This window comes from Otolemur garnettii, unplaced genomic scaffold (genome assembly GCF_000181295.1).
Source record: "Otolemur garnettii isolate 467f Iridium unplaced genomic scaffold, OtoGar3 scaffold00067, whole genome shotgun sequence".
Lineage (NCBI taxonomy): Eukaryota > Metazoa > Chordata > Mammalia > Primates > Galagidae > Otolemur > Otolemur garnettii.
In genome coordinates, this window is record NW_003852462.1 from 4,356,244 (window position 1) to 4,374,563 (window position 18,320).

Genomic DNA, 18,320 nt, shown 5'->3' on the forward strand with positions numbered 1-18,320 from the left:
TGTAGTGTCACAGCTCACAGCAACCTCCAGTTCTTGGGCTTAGGCGATTCTTTTGCCTCAGTCTCCCAAGTAGCTGGGACTACAGGCGTCTACCATAACGCCTGGCTATTTTTTTGTTGCAGTTTGGCCAGATCCAGGTTTGAACCCGCCACCCTCAGTGTATGGGGCTGGCGCTCTACCTACTGAGCCACATGCACTGCCCAACACCTGGCTGTTTTTTGGTTGTAGTTGTCATTGTTGTTTGACAGGCCTGGGCTGGGTTAGAACCTGCCAGCTCAGGTGTATGTGGCTGATGCCCTGGGAGCTGAGCTACAGGTGCCGAGCCTGTTGTCTCTTTCTATATTGTTCACTGGTCACCCACATTCTTAGGGGCTCTGTGCACTTCCTGGTTCTGCAGCCAGGCTTTCCCCTTGTGCAGCCCCTTTGTTAGGGTACATTCTCATCTGCTTCTAAAGTCTGTAGCCAACCCCAGGGATTGACATCTTAATTTCAGTCGTAGGCTTTAATTCTAGAATTTATGTTTGGTTGTATTATTTGGGGCGAGATTTTTTTTGTTCTAGTTTCTTGATTCTTCTTTCTTTTTCCTTGAGACAGCGTCTCACTCTTATCACCCAGTTTCCTGGGATCTTCAGTATAGTGCTGTGCTTTACAGCTTTGCAGCCTGGGCGTGTCGGGGGCGAGTGTCACCATCCAGGTTTGTGTAGGTGCACCCTGTGATGTTCCCCTCAGGACAGGTTTCTTAGAATGCACATTCCTGTTGTTGAACAGTAGATGACTGTGTATTGACAATGGAAATATTCAAAATGAAATATAGAGTATAATGAAATATGGGAAAATATATCACTGCACCCAGTAACTATAGATTATATTCTTTTCATGTGTGCAAGGAACATTAAGGAACATTTATCAAAATTGCTAATCTATACAGTGGGTCTTGACAACTTTCAAGACTAAAGCTATAATATCAGACTTACTGTACAGATAGGTTTAATACTTGAAAAATTGATCAGTATAAATCATTAAATTAATAGAGTAAAGGAGAAAAGTAATATGATGATGTCAGTAGATGCAAAAATTGGCTTTGATAAAATTCAGCACTCATTCAAAGTGAAATATCTTAACATAATAGAAGGCAACTTCCTTGATTTGATAAAAGTTACTTAGAAAAATCTTGAGACTGGGAAAGATAGTTTCACTGTTACCACTTCTGTGTATTATTTTGCTGGAGGTCCTACTTAGTTTAGTAAGACAAGACAAAAATGATAGTACAGGGATCAGAAAGAAAAGCTAAAACTGATTTTGTAGATGACATTGTGTATGTACAAAATCCCAAAATATCTCCATGTAACTTATTATAAATAATAAAAAGCAAGGTTGCAAGATTCAAGGTGACTCTTGACACAATTGCAATTTTATATACCACAGCAATCACTCAGAAATTAATTCTAAATTTGTATCCGTCTGTATTCAGTCAGGAGAGAGAATCCAGCAAACTTGAAGGAAAAGTTTAATGTGTAAAAGTAATTATAGCAGGGAATCGAAATGAGGAATTGGCTAAGCTAGTAAAAAGTGCAGAGGACTCTGAGGCATTTGAGGCCAGCAGGTGCATGGAGCAGGTGCTGCACCTAGAGCTCAGGGTCCCCAGAGAAGCCCCCCACCCCCATCCAGACCTTACCCTGAGGGCAAGGCTTTGCTTTATCACATGCAGAGAAGTTGCTGGCGTGTGCTAATTAAACTATTGTAACTATATGTAAGCTGTGGTGACTGCATATTAAATTAAAGTGTACCCCTGCAGTTACTCTTTTGATCAATCACGTGGGCTCTGTATTTTCATGGGCCTTTGCAAAGTTCAGTCTCATGATGGTCTTGTTGCCTAGATCACTTGGACAGGACAGAACTCCTTCTAATTTAGGCCTGCAAGAAGATTGTCCTTCACTTGCTGAGTCCTTTCTGTTTACTTGAGGATTCCAGTGCCACGTATAACTTTGCCATAGCTCGAAAAGATTTAATTTCTTCTGCCTGCTCAGTATAGGACATTCCTTTGTCTAAAAGAATGGTACATGCAGATGTTTAAGACCATTTACTTACAGCTGGCAAATACCTATAGCCATATTTATGAATGGCTTTACACACGTGGAAAAGGGAGCATACAAAGTCACTGTCCTTTTTGACGTAGGTTGTATAATCCCTTCCCATAGAAATCACTGATTTTTATTATAAATATATATAAAATATATACTTAACTATAAAAGTAATAAATGGCCATTAGAAAAATTCTAAAATTGTACACTTTCAGAGAGCAGTTCTCAACCTGTGGGTTGGGATCCCTTTGTAACAATGAAAATACATCGCGGCATTAGGAAGGTTGAGAACCACTGCTTTAAGAGATAACCATGTGAGCAACTTGATTATGTCCTCCTCTAGACTTTACAAATGAATTTGTAAATTGTGTGTATAGTGTATGAATGTACATATGTGTAAGCACACGCGCTCACACACACGCGCCAGAGGAATCATGCACACCTCTTTCCTATTTTGGGGGGTGGGGGCTGGGCAGAGTCTCAAGCTGTCACCCTGGGCAGAGTGCTGTGGCATCCTTGCTTGGGGCTCAAGCGATCCTCTTGTCTCTCTCTCTCTCTTTTTTTTGTTTTCTATTTTTAGTAGAGATGGGGGGTCTCACTTTTGCTCAGGCTGGTCTTGAACTCATGAGCTCAAGCAGTCCATGTGCCTCAGCCTCCCAGAGAGCTGGGATTATAGATGTGAGCCACCGTACCCGGCCTCTGCCTTGTTTTTTCTTCTCAGCACACAATCCTCTGTGGACATTTTTCATGTCAGTGCATATGTGTGGGTGTGTATGTGCTTAAATGCATAGCGTGGATGTGCCATACAAAGTTTCAGCCAGTCCCTGCTTGGTTATCTTGATATTTTGCTCTTGTAATAAAAGATGCACTTCACAGCTTTGTTGTCATATTTTTGCAGACTTCTTCAGTTACTTTCTAGGACAAAATGTTCTTGTCAGTGTGAACACTTGCCACGTCCCCTTTAAAACTGTTGTGCCAGTTTGAGAGTGTCCATTTCCCACGCCCTCACTAATAGTAGGTATCAGTCTTTTAAATCTTTCTCAGTTGTCCAGAAAAACTAATTTCTCCTTTTCATTTGCATTTCTTTGTATATTTCTGTAGTTTAACTTGTTTGGCAGTAATCATTTTACTTTTCTGTTATGTTACTTATTTTGAATTATTCTCAGTCTTTTGTTTTTTTAGTAAACTCTTTTTCTGATTTCTGTGTTTTTTCTTTAAAAAATATGTATGTATGTACTTTCTCCTGTTAGTTTTGCCTTGTTGCATCTCGTGCCAGTTCTGTGAGTCAGACACTCCGACGTTGAATCTTTCTGGCCTTGGTGCCATAGATACTTAGGAAAGTCTTCCTCATACCAATAATTAAGTATTCTCCTTAGATTTTCTTCTTTGTTTTGGACTTTTACCATTAGCTGTATTTTTTTCAAATACAACTTAAAATTTTTTTTGTATGTGGGTGGGGTAAGGTAGTGCTCTTAATTTTATTTTTCTCCCAAATAGATGCTTCTTACTGAATCATTGGTCCTTCCCTTCTGATGAGCAATGTTGCGTTACCGTGTGCTGCATTTCCACACATCTGAGGTTCTTTAGGTGAACCGTTTCTACTCACTGATGGGTTTGTTTTGTGCCTATATTACTACCGCATTGTTTATTTCTTTCCTTATCCACTGATATAATATTTGTCATTCTAAAATACTATAAAGAGAAAATTATTGCTCCTATTGTGTTCTTAGAGACCTAGCAACAGTGGAGTGTGATTTTATCATAGAGATGATTTGCTTGTCTGAATGGTCTCTTTTACTAGTGTCAGCAAGTTGAGATCACATAATCTTTTTTTCTCCTTTGGCAACAGAAGTTTTGGGTTGATGAAGGAAACTAATAAAAGCAACTTTTCTGCCACCAGAGTTGAAATAATCTTGACCTTTATTTCTCTAGCCTTTGCTTCCCAGCCTGTCTCACATCTTAGAAGACACCAGAACTAAAAATATTGGTAGAACCTACTGGTGAGTGGATGAGTATTCTTGAGGTCAGAAGCCCCTGGTCAGGTGTGGGTGGCCCAGTCCCCTTGCAGGGCACGAGTAGCTCCACACCCGTCGTCTGTCGGCCTTACGCTGCACTTCACCAGAAGAGCCTCTGGGAAGTGCTGCTCTAAGCTGATGCACTCCAGTTTTACAATTTTTTTATTGTAGGTTATTACAGCTTGACATGAATTTAATATTCAGAGAGTCAGATTTCTTTTTTTAAAAAAAGAGGTAAAATGTACATAATGCAAAATTTATTGTCTTAACCATTTTGAGTGTGTAGTGCAGTGGCTTTAAGTACATTCACATTGTTCGACCATCAGCACCACTCATCTCCAGAGCTCTGCTCCTCTTGTAAAACTGAAGCTCTGCACCCAATAGACAGTAACTCCTCATCCCCTGTTCCCTGGCGTCTGCCATTCTACTATCTTTCTCTATGAATTTGACTATTCTAGGTGCCTCGTAAGGTCAAGTCATACAGGATTTGTCTCTTTCTTGCTGACTGGCCTGTTTCATGTAGCCTGATGTCCTTAAGCTTCATTCATGTTGAAGCATGTATCAGAATGTCCTTTTTAAGCCTGAATAATATTCCATTATATCCACCACATTCTGTTTATTCATTCATCCATCAGTGGACACTTGAGTGGCTTCAGCCTTTGGGTGTTTTGAATACCACTGTGAACACGGGTGTACAAATCTGAGCATCAGACTTCTTGAGTTTTTTTTTCCATTCATTTTTTTACCTTACATTCAACCACTGCATTTTGAATTTAGCTCCTTTTATTCCACTGAATCTTCTTTTCTTAGGTCACCAGGGATCTCAAAGTTGTTAAGTCTAAGGAGCATCTTTAAGGGCCTGTTGTGTGGTTTCTCAGACACATTCTGATAGTTTGACCACGCCTTTCCTGGAATGGTCAGTGCCCCCTGGTTTTCCCCACCCCATATAATCCCTGCTTAGTCTCCTCTCCCCAGCACTGAAAGGCGGCATTTCCTCAGGGCTTGACTGCACCTCTTGAGCTTTACCTTAGAAATTAGACTGAGGAGTCCCTTCTCTTCTCTTCTTGCCAAAAAAAAAAAAGAAAGAAAAGAAGAAGAGAGAGAGAGAATTAAAGAAATTGAATCAAATAGGCTCATCTGTTACATGAATAAGATAATTATTTTCTTCGGGAAAAGTAAGACAGAGATGACAAGAATATAAATCATATGAATTACACTAATTTTTTTGAAGGGAATGACAAAAAGTTTTCCCCAGCTTTATTCAAGTATAATTGGCAAACATTGTATAAGTTTAAAGCCTATAACATGATTTGAAATACATACGCATCGTGTAATGATTAATGTAATTAACATGTCCATAGTTACTGTGTGGGTGGGGGGTGGGGGTGAGGACACTGCCCATCTGCCTTCCCAGCAAATTTCCAATGAACAATACAGCACAGTATTACTACTTACAGTCCACCATGCTGTACATTAAATTCCCCAGAATTTATTCATCTTACAAGTGAAAGTTTGTACCCCTTGGCATGTATCTTCTTCCCATTGCCCCCTCTTCCCCATCCCATAGGAGTTCAGGCCCTTTTCTTCTTGATACCCGGTCTTGCTTTGGGTGGCCCCGCCCACTCCATAGTTTCAGTTTGCTGGTGGCTCCTCCCTTTGTTTTTTGAGCTCAGCTCTGTGTGCTGAGCTCCCACAAGAGCTGCTCCCCCCATGTCTGCTGGAATAGCTGATGGGCGGCTCCTGCCTTGCCTGTCTGAGATAGACCTTAGAGCTCTTTCTCCCTTGTGTCCCTTGTCTCAGTGACGGGCACCTCAGCCTCCCAGGACTCAAGTCATATTCTGGGGTCAGTTTTAAAATAAACTTTAAATTCAGGATAGTTTTAGAGTTACAGGATTTTCAAGAATATCACCTGAACAAGATAACTACAGAGAGTAGTCCACACCCACTTTCCACTGTGAACATTGACTGTGCTACATTTGTCACAGCCAGTGAACTGGTATGGATACATTATTGCAGCGGTTCTCAACCTGTGGGTCCTGACCCCATCGGGCGGGCCGGGCGGCATTAGGAAGGTTGTGAACCACTGTGTTACTGGGAAGGGAACTCCACGCTGTGTTCTGGGCTCCTGAGTTTCTTCTCCAGGATCCCATGCAGGGCGCTGCGTCACATCTAGTTATCTGACCTTGTTAGACTCCGTTAGACTGACAGTTTCTCAGATTTTCCTTGAATTCTGTTGACCGTAACAGGTTAAGTATTTTATACAGTCCTTCGATTTGGGCTTATCTGCTGTTTTTCGCCTGATTGGATTGGGGTTACAGGTTTGGGGAAGAAGACAACCCAGGTGAACCAGGTGAAGTGCGGTTTCTCTTGCATCACACCCATCCCTCCGCTCTCAGCGGACTTATCACTAATGAGGTTAACTGTGATCACCTGAGTGAGGTGGGATTTGCCAGATTTCTTCACTGTAAAGTTACTATTTTTTCCCCTTACAGGTAATTTTTGATACTTTTTCCTTCTTCTAATGGGTATTGACTTCAAGGAAATTCCTGCTGGTTCTTTTTGCTGTTTTTCCGTTGTGCCCAAATCCCTCTGTGCTGCCACCATTCCAGCCCAGGCCAGACTGCCTGTGCCCAGACTGCGTGCGAGGCCTCATCTCCTGTCCCTGCTTATAGCCTTGTGTCCTCCCACCCAGTCTCCCTCCTGAGTGGTCTTTGAAAAGTTGGAGTTGGGTTGTGGGCTCTTGTTCTGAAGCCACTAAGTGACTTCCCACTGTTCTTTTTTTTTGAGACAAAATCTAACTATGTTGCCCTCAGTAGAGTGCTGCGACATCACAGCTCACAGCAACCTCAAACTCTTGGGCTTAAGCGATTCTCTTGCCTCAGCCTCCCAGGTAGCTGGGACTACATGTGTCCACCACAACATCTGGCTATTTTTTTTGAGTAGGGGGTCTCGCTCTTGTTCAGGCTGGTTTCGGACCTGTGAGCTCCGGTAATCTACCCGCCTTGGCCTCCCAGAGTGCTGGGATTATAGGCGTGAGCCACTGTGCCTGGCCATTATGCAAATGAGTTCTTGAATTCATTTTGTTTGGTTCACTGATTTAAATTCTACATCCTTTTAAATGCATTGTATAAGATGCTGTGATAGGTACAGGGCCCATACTTGTAGTGGTGGATCTACAAGTATGTGTTCCTTCTCTGCTCCTCTGAAGGACCCGTCTAACCAGTCATCCATCCTCTCGCTCACCACAACCCAGGCTTTCTGCACACTGGGTGTGAGTGCTTGTGAGCCTGTTGGGGCCATGTTGAGTTGTGTGGTTGTGCAGGTCTAGTTTGTGTTCTAGCTCAGCCATTTTTAGGATCTATAGTCTTGAGCTTACCTTTTATCTTTGTGTAAAAAGGGGGACAGCAGTGTCTTCCTTGTAAGTCGTGGAAAGAGCTAAGAAAAGGAATGTAAGATGTTCAGCACCATAACCAGAGTAAGCACAGAACTGGTATTTACTGCTCCTTAGGGCCTGAGTATTGTGCTAAGCAGTTCACATTAATTATTTTTGTTAATTCTCACAGCAGCTCAGAGGTAGTAGGGATGTCTTATTTTCATGTGTAAAGGAAGACAGCAGGCTTTCCTGTAGGTACACCCCACTACCATCGTGAGCACATTCATCACTCTCCAAAGTTTCCTGATGACTTTGGCGGCTCCTTTTCCCCACTCTCTTTGTCCTTTTGTGAAATCTTTGACTTAATTAGGGGAATAAAAGTTTCATCGTTAAGGGTAAAACACTAGGTAAAAAGGTATTTAGCTTATAGTTTTAGCTTTTGTTCTATTTTTGAGGAGTACAGTAGAGATAATATGATTGTAGGTATAGGTTATTGTATTATTTATAGAAAGTTTTTTTTCTTCATTTGTTGTGGGGTTTTTTTGAGACAGAGTCTTACTCTGTTGCCCAGGCTAGAGTACGGTGGCATCAGCCTAGCTCACAGCAACCTCAGACTCCTGGGTTCAAGTGATCCTCCTGCCTTTGCCTTGCAAGTAGCTGGGACTACAGACGCCTGCCCCACTCTTGGCTTATTTTTTTGTTTTTAGTAGAGACGGGGGTCTCACTCTTGCTCAGACTGGTCTTGAACCCCTGAGTTCAAGCAGTCCTCCTGCCTCGGCCTCCCAGAGTGCTAGGATTACAGGTGTGAGTCACCACACTGTGCCTTTTAGAAAGTTTTGAGAAACATATCTCAGAACAGACCATCTTGGAAGTTTGGCAGGAAATATATTTTCAGACAGGTTGGAACGGTGGTGGAGATGGGTGAGTGTTGGTGTGGGGGGAAGTAAGGACAACACCTGCCCGGCCACTCCCAGGTGGGCCTTAGACATGAGAACCAGATGCTTAATTTCTGTTCATATTTTCAATAGATGGCATTTCTACCGTGTTGGAAAAGTAACATGAATTCTAACATCAAATGGGAGTAAAAATATAATCCCTACTTAACTGGAGGGTATACTTAGCTCAAGTGCATTTTGAATTGTCTGTTTTATTGAATAGCATTCTGGTGATTTATTTATTTATATTTATAGATTAAAAGTAATAAATTTTGCCCCATCGCTGTGTATTTCTTTTTAGTCGTTGAGTGCACTGCTGAGGTTAGTTCCTGCTGCAGAAAGCATTAAATAATACTGTTAACAGCAGTTTGTAAAGAGTTAGTGAAATGTATAGAATTTTATTTTAATGGGTTTCTTCAGCTGTCTCCTAGCTTCTCTGACCGAATTTTCTTGGCTATTTTTCATTTCTTTTCAGTTCTTCCATGTATTTTGTTTTGAAGGTAATGTGCTTGGGGTGAAAATGGCAGCCTTTCTGTTACGATTTAACCTTCTTAGAAATGATGTTTTTTGCTCTCTGTCTGTTTGGTTGAGACGTGAACCAGGTCCCTGTGCTTATCAATGCTATTCCTTGGCAGCGGGTAAAAAGCCTGTTCACACAGAGTACAAATCGAGTTTGTTGGTCAAGGCATCCCTATAAAATGTTGTCCAGATAGTTAGAGCTTAATGTGGGTGAGAATTTCTCTGGAAAATATTCTTTGTCAGAAGTCTGATGACTCATGGTCGTGTGCAGGTGAAACTTGGTGTTTCTTCTTTCCTTCACTTAAGTCACACATGCGGTAGTTGGCCCATGTTAGGTTAGGATAGCGTGTATGCTAGTTACACTGATGGAGTTTGGAAGGCAGGTTAGGATCTTTGAGCATTTCCTGGTTAGTTCAGGTACTAGTTACAGAAAGAGATGAGTTGGAACTTAACAAGTCTATCTGAGGTGGACTAGCTTCCAAACACTTTGATACAAAGATACCCTGCACTTCTACCACTTGGGGGGTTATTTGTTAATGAAAACCCCTCGGTCAGTTCATGCACTGGTTGGTGTGTGTATTAATTCAGTTCAGTCATAGTAATTAGCTCACTGGGGGCCTTACTAAAGAAAAGGGAGACTTCTGGAGGAGAAAGGAAGGTGGGTAATTTTGAGTCCTGAGACATTGCTGTCCATGGCCTGGAAATGAGGCCAGGATACAAGAGTCTCCAAAGAGAAAGCTTCATCGTAACCAATGTTGAAGCTTGGGCCGCCTCTTTGATAGGGGAAAAGCTGTTCTGGCCCAATAACTTCTAAGAATTCCAAGCAGAACTGCCCCTTTAACGGTTTTCAGGTTACATAGGCAGACGTCACCTGTAATTGCTGTTTACAGTCTGTGCCTCCTACACCCCACCACCCCACCCCAACCCACCCCCACCCTGTCTCAGCAAGTGGATTGTTGTTGCTGTGGAAGTGGATTCAGCTGCTTCCTGGGGTTGTGTTGCCCCTCCATGGCTTCTAGTCTTCTTTTTACTTGTTAAATTATATTCCAGGTTCCTTAGAATGAACTGGAATATAATTTATATTCTATTCCAGGAGAGTCATAGTAAACTCCTAGTATCTTTTACCTTCCCCTCTCCAAACAGCAAATTTGCTTAAAAAAATTAGCTAAATTCTTCATGGAGTTTTTTTTTTTAAGGTCACCTTGAGTGTTACTATTATTGACACAATTTCATTCAGAGCCATTTTGTCAGAATCTCTAAGAATTTAGGTAGGGAAGTTGATTTCAACCCCATAGATTTTTTTTTTTTTGAGACAAAGTGTCATCTTTCTCTGTTGCCCAGGCTAGAATGCTGTGGCCTCAGCCTAGCTCCAACTCCTGGGCTCAGGTGATCCTGTCTCAGCCTCCTGAGTAGCTGAGGCTACAGGTGCCCACCACAATGCCCAGCTAATTTCTTTTCTTTCTTTCTTTTTTTTTTTTTTTATTTTATTTTGATTAGAGACAGGGTCTCCCTCTTGGCTCAGCCTGGCCTCAAACTCCTGAGCACAAGTATTCCTACCGCCTCAGCCTTCAGCCACTGTGCCTGGTCCCCATGGAATTGTTTTTGGGAATTTGGTTGGTTATAATATTCAGCACTCACCGATTAGGTCCTGGCTGCTTGGAGATAGTCCATGATCAAGTAGTCTAGTGTCTGAACCTTTTAGCAGGACTTGAGCTGGTGGAAAATTAGAGGTAACATTTTCATGAGTTGATGAATTTTAAAAGTGAATTAGGAGACTTTAAAAAACCATGTACAAGTACTTTATCATCTTATTGTCAAGAAAAGATTATTTAATCAATCCATGTTTTGGTGGTGAAGGAGGTACATAGAGATATTTGATCCAAAGAGGCTTACTTTTTCTCCCTTCTTATACAAAATATTTTGGGAAAATAAAACTTGGCTAGTATTACACTACTGGCTTCTTGCCTTTTGTTGTAAACATGCTGAAATGGCCTAAATAATGATGTTACTAAAACAATGTTTGCATTGTTTTGATGGAGTATTGATTCCTTCTGTATTGTTCAAAATTGCTTGTGTGCCTCCCAGCAACAAACACATATGTGACAGACTTTATGTGAGATGAGGATTCCAGAGAAATGAAATGCTAGTTTACTTTTCAGTAGCTATGCAACTTAAAAAAAGATTCCATGTTTTTAGAAATGTAGCTTCAAGGCACTAACACACTTGGATCCAGTGCATGAAGCTCTCCAAGTTATTTTAACAAAACCTAATCAGAGGGAACAAAAACTTGGCATTTATGTAGTTTGTTTATTTATTGATTGCCAGAAACCACTTGAAAGACTATGCTGTTCCTTTTAGTAAAGTCCTTTTGGACAGTTGTCTGTATTTTAATACGTAAATATATTTGGAATCTGTAAGAAGGTCAGTTCAAGTGTTAGATATTGTGGGGTAATGCCATAGTAGGAGAATGAAAGTGGCAGGGGGACTCTCCCTTAGAGAGTGGTGACAAGGTTCTTTGGCTGGCTGTCCTCTCGTGTGGCTGTGCTCTCGTGTGGCCGCCCGTTACTTACACTGCTGTCCAGGAAGCCCTGAGGAATTTGGACCCTGAGGTCAGAGAACAGAGCCTGCTAAAGATTATTGTATTATGATACTACACATTTTGTTCACTAATGAAAGGAGTATTGGAATTATTTGCTATAAGTCTTAATTATTGTGCTTATCTATTGCCAGGATGTTAAGTTTGTCCTGATATAGGTGGTAGCTTCATGTTTCAAAACAAGACTGTAGCTCTTTCTGTCCTTTTAAAAACATAAGCTAGTTTGTTAGTGGGGAAAGTGAGTAAATAATATTTGTTGAAAAATGAAGCCCGTCAGATACTTTCCCCCTTTGTTCTTGTGTTAAGCCTCTATTAGTTCTGTGTAATTCCAGTAGAACTAGCAGGTTATTTTGCTTAAAATGTCTTTCTTTCCCCAGTGCGGTGAAAGTTGAATGTGAGAACCCATCTTAATAGATATAGTTACACAATTTATTTTATCATGTATCTCTTTATTGCTGTCTTCTAGAACATTGTTATACTAAATGTTCCAATAATGGAAATTTTATGCAGCTACTTCAAATGAAACAAATTTACAAAAACTCAATTTTGGAACTCATTCCTTGAGGACAGGGAAAAAAACTCACCATGCTGTGTGTGACCAAATTAGATTTCTGATACGCTGGCAACTTACCAAACTGTCATTTCCAGAAAACAGGTTGTGTGGTCAAATTAAAATAACAGTATTTCCCAGTCACTTTAAATTGGAAATATTTGGGGTTGTAATGTGATTGAATGGTTAAGTCTTTACAAAAATTTTCTGGTAACAGGTAATTAAAATGTGGTTTTGTACCTAAATAAAAATGGCGCTACACGGCCTCAGGAATGACCGTGTACAATTACAGTGGAGTCTTCTTTTCAAGAGGTTGATTTTCAATTCTGAGAGATACTAGTTTTACTTACTGGAGCTCCTTTGTTTTGCAGAGATCATGACGCAGCCGTCCTTTTGGATTTCTTTTTAATAATGTGTGACCCTTCACCTTTGATCCCCTGACCTGCATTACCTTGGTAACCATTTCATTTTTTAATTTAATTTCATTTTTTAATTTTGGTGTACAAGCTGTAACATTTCATCTCTCAAAGTGTAACACGCTGATTTCCTCAAATAGAGATACCCCTTTGAGCGATAAATTTGCAAAATGCTGTCTTCATTTTCTGTATTAAAATTCATTTCAGTTTTTAAAATAAAGTGTAATCTGTGTTTTCATCCTTTTAAAATTTAAGTTTAATGAGTGCATTTCCCCATGCGGTATATTTCCTTTCCTATTTATGTTTTGCCAAAGTGAATTAACTTGATGTTTACATACAACTCACATACCCAGAATACTCCGTCTCCCTCTGCCTCCAAACCACTGCCCCTGACCTTCACACATGGGACCCCGCACTGTCCCCACAGACTGCATCCTTTGCAGAGCCATTTGTCTTTTCTTTCTTCCCCAAATTGTAGCAACTTGAATTTATCAGTCTCACTTGCCACATTCTACATCCTCAGATTACATTTTATATTCTGAAGTATTATTGGGTGAAAAAGCTTAGACTTAATTTTAATTTCATTTAAGGGTTAGAAGAATAAAAAGTTGTCTCATTACCAAAATTCACTTTTCCCCCCTTCAGTATTTTTTTCTTTATTCGATGCATAAATTAAGAACAAGCAGCAATTTTAACATGACCAAAAATGTACTTTTGCTTCTGATGAAACCTAGTCAGACAGCTCTGGTGGTCCGTACATGCAAGATTGATTTGTGCCATATGCTATTTTATGACTGTTTTCCTAATAATGCATTTTTGTTGTATTTCTCTTTTCAGAAAATTCTTAATAGCAAAACAAACCAGAATCAAAAACAAAAGTCAAACTTGAGTTAAGTCTTTGAATGGGCAAGATATTCCTAAGAAATCATGTTCTTGTAAAAACAAAACAAAACAAAAAAAAATGTGAATTCTCTCAGCATGGCCCACTGAAGCACAGATTACTTTTTAAGTGTCTCATTATTTTATTCGCTAACATTTAATGCTGATGTTTTAATTGCACACAGCTGAAGCTGCTAAATGAGCACTGAAATGGATTTAAGTCCTCTCTGAGCTTTGTTGATACCTATAAAAGTTTATATCATTCATTAGAACCACAAATTAAAATTAGTCGTGGTTAGCTGTTCACTGGTGATGGAACTCTCGTCAACACTTGCTCAGGCTCCTGAGCTTGTCTTTGCCTATTATACTTACATACCTGGAGAGCTGCCTTTGGCCTGTTGGGTATTTCTTCTTTTCACAGAATTGCAAAATATCAGAGCTGAGAGATTCAAACAGGTAAAACATCCACTGATGATAAAGCTCCAGTGATTATAATATCCCCAGTAGTCAAGAGCAACTTACTTGCTGAACCTTGAATTTTAAGGTGATTTTTAAAAAAAAAAAACAAACCATTTGTGCTGGAATGTTTTCTAGACCTCCAAAGACTTTTTTTTGCCCTACGTGTGTCCTTTATTTGTTCCTCTGATGCCATGTTTCCCCAGCACTAACGGAATGGTGTCTGAGTGGATGGTATGGAGAGTCACAGGCCTGCAAGGGACAGTGAATGCTTGTGGGCTGTGCTCTTCTTGCTCAAGTAGCCAGGTTCCAGCCAGCCTCTGAGAGTCCCCAGGGGAGTCACACACTCCCTGTTGACAGAGTCTGCTCTCTGGGGCCCTCATCTACTCATGAGACAGACATAGTAAGTCCAGTAGGAGCTGAAGAGATACTAGTAGGTACAGAAAATAAATGTTTTTATTGTCGTATTTTATTTTGCTAGTAGATTAATTTCCTTTAAGGTTTTCTGCTTAATACATTTTAATATAACCTAATTTTTCTAAGCAAGCTAGTACGTGGACACATTTAACACTGATCAGCGGGCACTGCTTATTTGATTAGTATTCAGGGCTTTTAGTAGGTTGTACGCCACATGGGTATTGTATGTGTAAGCATGACGCATTGTGAAAATTCTTGTCGGAGAGTCAGAAAGCCTGGTTTGGACTATTGAAGTCTTTGGATATGTCATTAGCATCTGCTGAGGTAGTTACACAAAACTGAAATATCTAAGCAGAAAGACTTCAAAAGATTATCACTTTGTATAAAATAGTGAAATTAGTAGTTTGACTTAAAATATAGGAATTTATAATACTTTTCATTGCCGCTACTTCTGTTTTATCCTCTGTGAAATGTAGGTATTGTATGTCTCCTACTTGCTTTTTAGGGTAGGGAGATAAATGAAACACTATGACAAACACACTGTGAACTCAGAGGAAAGATGCTTTTGAGGCTGAACCTCATCCCGTGGTGTGCTTTGGCAGTCACAGCTGCTGTGCTGAGAGGTAGTAGTGGATCCCCTGGGCTTGGGGGCCAGGCTGCCTTGTTGGAATCTTACCTTGGTCTCTTGCAAGTGGTCTGACTACAGGAAATCACCCAACTTCTCTCTGCCTGAGTTTCCCCTCTTTAAATTGGGAGTGATAATAATAGTACCCACTCAGAGGGTCATGTTGAGTTTTAGCTGAATTGATAACATGGAAGCACTTAGAGCAGCACCTGCCATGTGGTGAGCCTGCCCGGAAAGTCCTCCCAAGGGGCTGGGGGTGTGTGTGCATCTTATTGAAAATTATACTTTAAAGCATTCCCCTGTTTGTCTTCTAGCATTGACTTAGAGACCCTTGGATGCTTAGAGAGAGGAACTGAATATTTTATGGTAATTAAGCTCTTCTAAAACAGAGGCAAGTTCAGGTGTGTAAAGTTAAATCTGGGCTTTTAATCTCTTAGGAAGAAAAGTTTAGATCACGAATAGCTCCTTAGTACTCTGTAGACAGGTTCTTTTGTTTTAGCTATTTTTGGCTGTGGAGATACAAGGAAAAAGAGCTGAGGGAGAGACCCGTCTTTTACCTGTGAGCCTTACTTGCTCTCTTTTACTCCGGGTAAACTGTGTAGCTAGCCTTCAAGGAGTCAGAAGTCTTGAACTGTTTAGAGATTTTTGCTCAGCTGAGGGAAGCTTTAGTGTCCTTTCAGTGCTGAGTTGGGGGAAGGGATGTTACTGCTTTCCTCATGTGTGTAAGAACACTCACCACATACTCACCCCAGTGCTTTCCATACTAGAACCGAGGTAAGTCATTCAGATTGACCTTGGAGGTATGTGGTGCATTAGCCTCCTTTTGCAGGTGTGAATGCCGGGCTCAGAGAGGTTAAATAAACTCTCCAGGCTCCTACTAGTAAATTGCAGAGGTGGCGCTAGACCAGGTGCCACACTTCTCATGACGCTGCCACTCTGCATTGAGCTGCCAACCTGGTTGAACCATTCATGAGAAACATTTCTGGCATTCTGGTTGCAGAGGTATCAGCATCAGCTATATGCATTGTTGTTCCTTGGCCATCAGATGTCTTAACACAAGAGCAGCCTCACTTAGGAAGGTGTTTGTGGCTGGCCCCAGCAGTCCTCCACACTCACTACCAGGACGTTTCTGTCACCGGTGCGGCAGTCTGTGGGACTCGGCGTACATGTGACTTGTTAGCAGCAGCTTCCTCAGTGCTGGCTGCTCATGCAGAATCACGTGACAGCTTTTTAAAAACAGGGACTTTTAAAAATATGTCCCTCCCCATCCCCAAGACTCTGATCTTGTTCTAGCAGAGAATCATCGATTGGTAGGTTTAGAAATATGGGAAGTTTATTTTATTAACAAGAAGAAAAATAAATAAATATTTCATGCACATATAGATCTATGCCTCTAGAATGTGGGTCAGTGCTATTAATTCTATAGTTGGGTACATTGTACAAGTTAAAATGGGTCTTTGTGGGCCAGCTTAGTTGTGCCGCTGACAACAATCATCTACCCTAACTTGGGTGGTTTATCTTGAAAATCTTAGCTGATTTAGCATCATGGATTTAGATACATAGGGAAATGCCAGGCTTCTGCCTCTGACCAGTATAGAATGTTGAACAGTAGGATGATTTGGGACTGTTGTAGGGGCCACATGTATCAGGCTTTTAGCATACCTGTTGCATAGTTCTTTGAGCTGGAAGGTCTGAGGCTATCTGGGTTAGCCCCCTTGTGTTGGGTAATGAGGAACCCACTCCTGACAGGGGAAGGTGCTGCTTTGCTGCCCACTGCCGGTCCAGTCCTGCCTTCTCTTCCAGCACCTTAACTGAGTGTGTGTTGGGGTGGGTAGAGCAGGGCGAAGGTGACAGGATAGCTAGCTGCCTGTGATTAACTGTTGGCCTCTAGGAATAGTGGAGAGACAGTCAAGCCATCTTCCTCCTGTGTTCTTCTCCCCAGGCCCCTGCTCCCCACGAAAACAAATGGTACAAGGTTAGTGCGAATTGGAGGGCAGGCAGAGAGAGCCTGTTTGGTGTGCAGGCTGGGGGCTGTGTGTGCTCTAGACACTGCCAGGGTGGCCTTGGCACTGCTGCGTGGGCTGCCTTGGGAGTCTGTAGTCTGTTCTGATGACATCTAACCCTGCTTGAGGTTTTTGAGGAGATTGAGAAGTACGCAGTGAAGGTCTGGAAGGGTATTTTTTGTCATTTCTCCATGAAAACCTGCCCTAGCTAGAAAGGGAGTTAGTGAAGAAGTCTGCCACAGAATTGCTGCGCAGTCGGGGAATAATGGAGAATGTCCTCAGTGTGTTCTCATTTGTGTTGTTGTTTCCCTGGGCAACTGTGGCTGTGGTTACCATGGCGCATGTGACACACCTCAGAATCAGAGGGTTTAGACTAGATTTTCCACTTTTCACTCACATCTTCGGGTCAGTTCAGAAAAATGCCATGTGCTAGACTATCATGTGTACCAGCCACAAAACTTTGATTATTCAGGTTTGAGTATGCAGCCCGTCTGCCTTCTGAATGAATGGATCCTTTTGTGTATTTTACTCCTCTCAGCCCTTCATTTTTCCAAAGCAGAGAGCTCAGTGATAGTAACTTTTTTGTAAGGGTGAGAGAGGACTGGTAGAGGGAAGGTTTGATTCAGGGTTGGCTGTAGCTGCTCTGGTTCACCTTGGCACACCTGGCCGAAGTTCACCCACATAGTAGACACTCAGCAAACGTCAGCTCTTTTATTTTCACATTAGCCCAGGTAATTAAGAACAGGAGCAGATAGACTGCACCTATCTGTGCTGAGATATATTTGTAATTAAAGTTTTAATTAAAGAAATACCAGACCAGGCAGATGTTTCTTACCCTTGCATCCTGTAAACCAAACAGCCATGGCTTTTCCATCTTGCAAACAAGCAAAAGCCGAGAGTAGCAGCATTCGGTGGTGCACCAAAGGGGATAAGTAGTCGTATTAACTAACCATAATCTAATTTTGGTAGCACTCTGTGTGATGCCAAATCCAGGGATAATCATTGCAGTTGGAAATGAAAGACAATACATCCAAGTTATATCCCACCCCGAGCTTTGAAGCCTCAAGTCAAGGGCATTACCACTGCCCAGCTGGGAGATCACAAGGCATGTGGTTTTGTGCTAGTTCACAAAAGCTGACAAAGTGTTATTTAGGATCATCAGCTAAATACAGTATTAAGTAGAGCACCATCATGATTTTTCAGGTCTTGCCACTGTAAAGCAGTGTGGGATTGAGGTGTGGCTTATGTCGTCTGTTTCATGCAGGCCCTCTCTGCCATGTGATAGTGACCTGAATGGTCAATCAAGTGCAGAAGTTAAAAAAAATCCGCAGGAGGTGACAGAAGACAGCTTATCTCAGATCTTACACTTCTTGGGGAGCTTCACCTACGAACCCCAGACCCTTGTCTGGTTGCATCAGCAAGAGGCCAGAGCAGTGGGTGGGGGGAGGCAGGTGG

At 41.5% G+C, this 18,320-nt stretch overlaps 1 protein-coding gene across 4 annotated transcripts in view; it reads left to right on the forward strand.

Annotated features, from left to right (window-relative positions):
* CAMTA1 (calmodulin binding transcription activator 1) overlaps positions 1–18,320 on the forward strand; it is a 796,995-nt gene that overhangs the window by 36,588 nt on the left and 742,087 nt on the right. The window contains exon 3 of one of the 4 annotated variants that reach the window (XR_002774238.1): positions 12,441–12,723. The exons of the other annotated variants lie outside the window; for them this stretch is intronic. The gene's annotated coding sequence lies outside the window, so the exon portion shown is untranslated. Of the gene's footprint in view, positions 1–12,440; positions 12,724–18,320 lie in introns of those variants that run through there. 4 annotated transcript variants of the gene reach the window in all.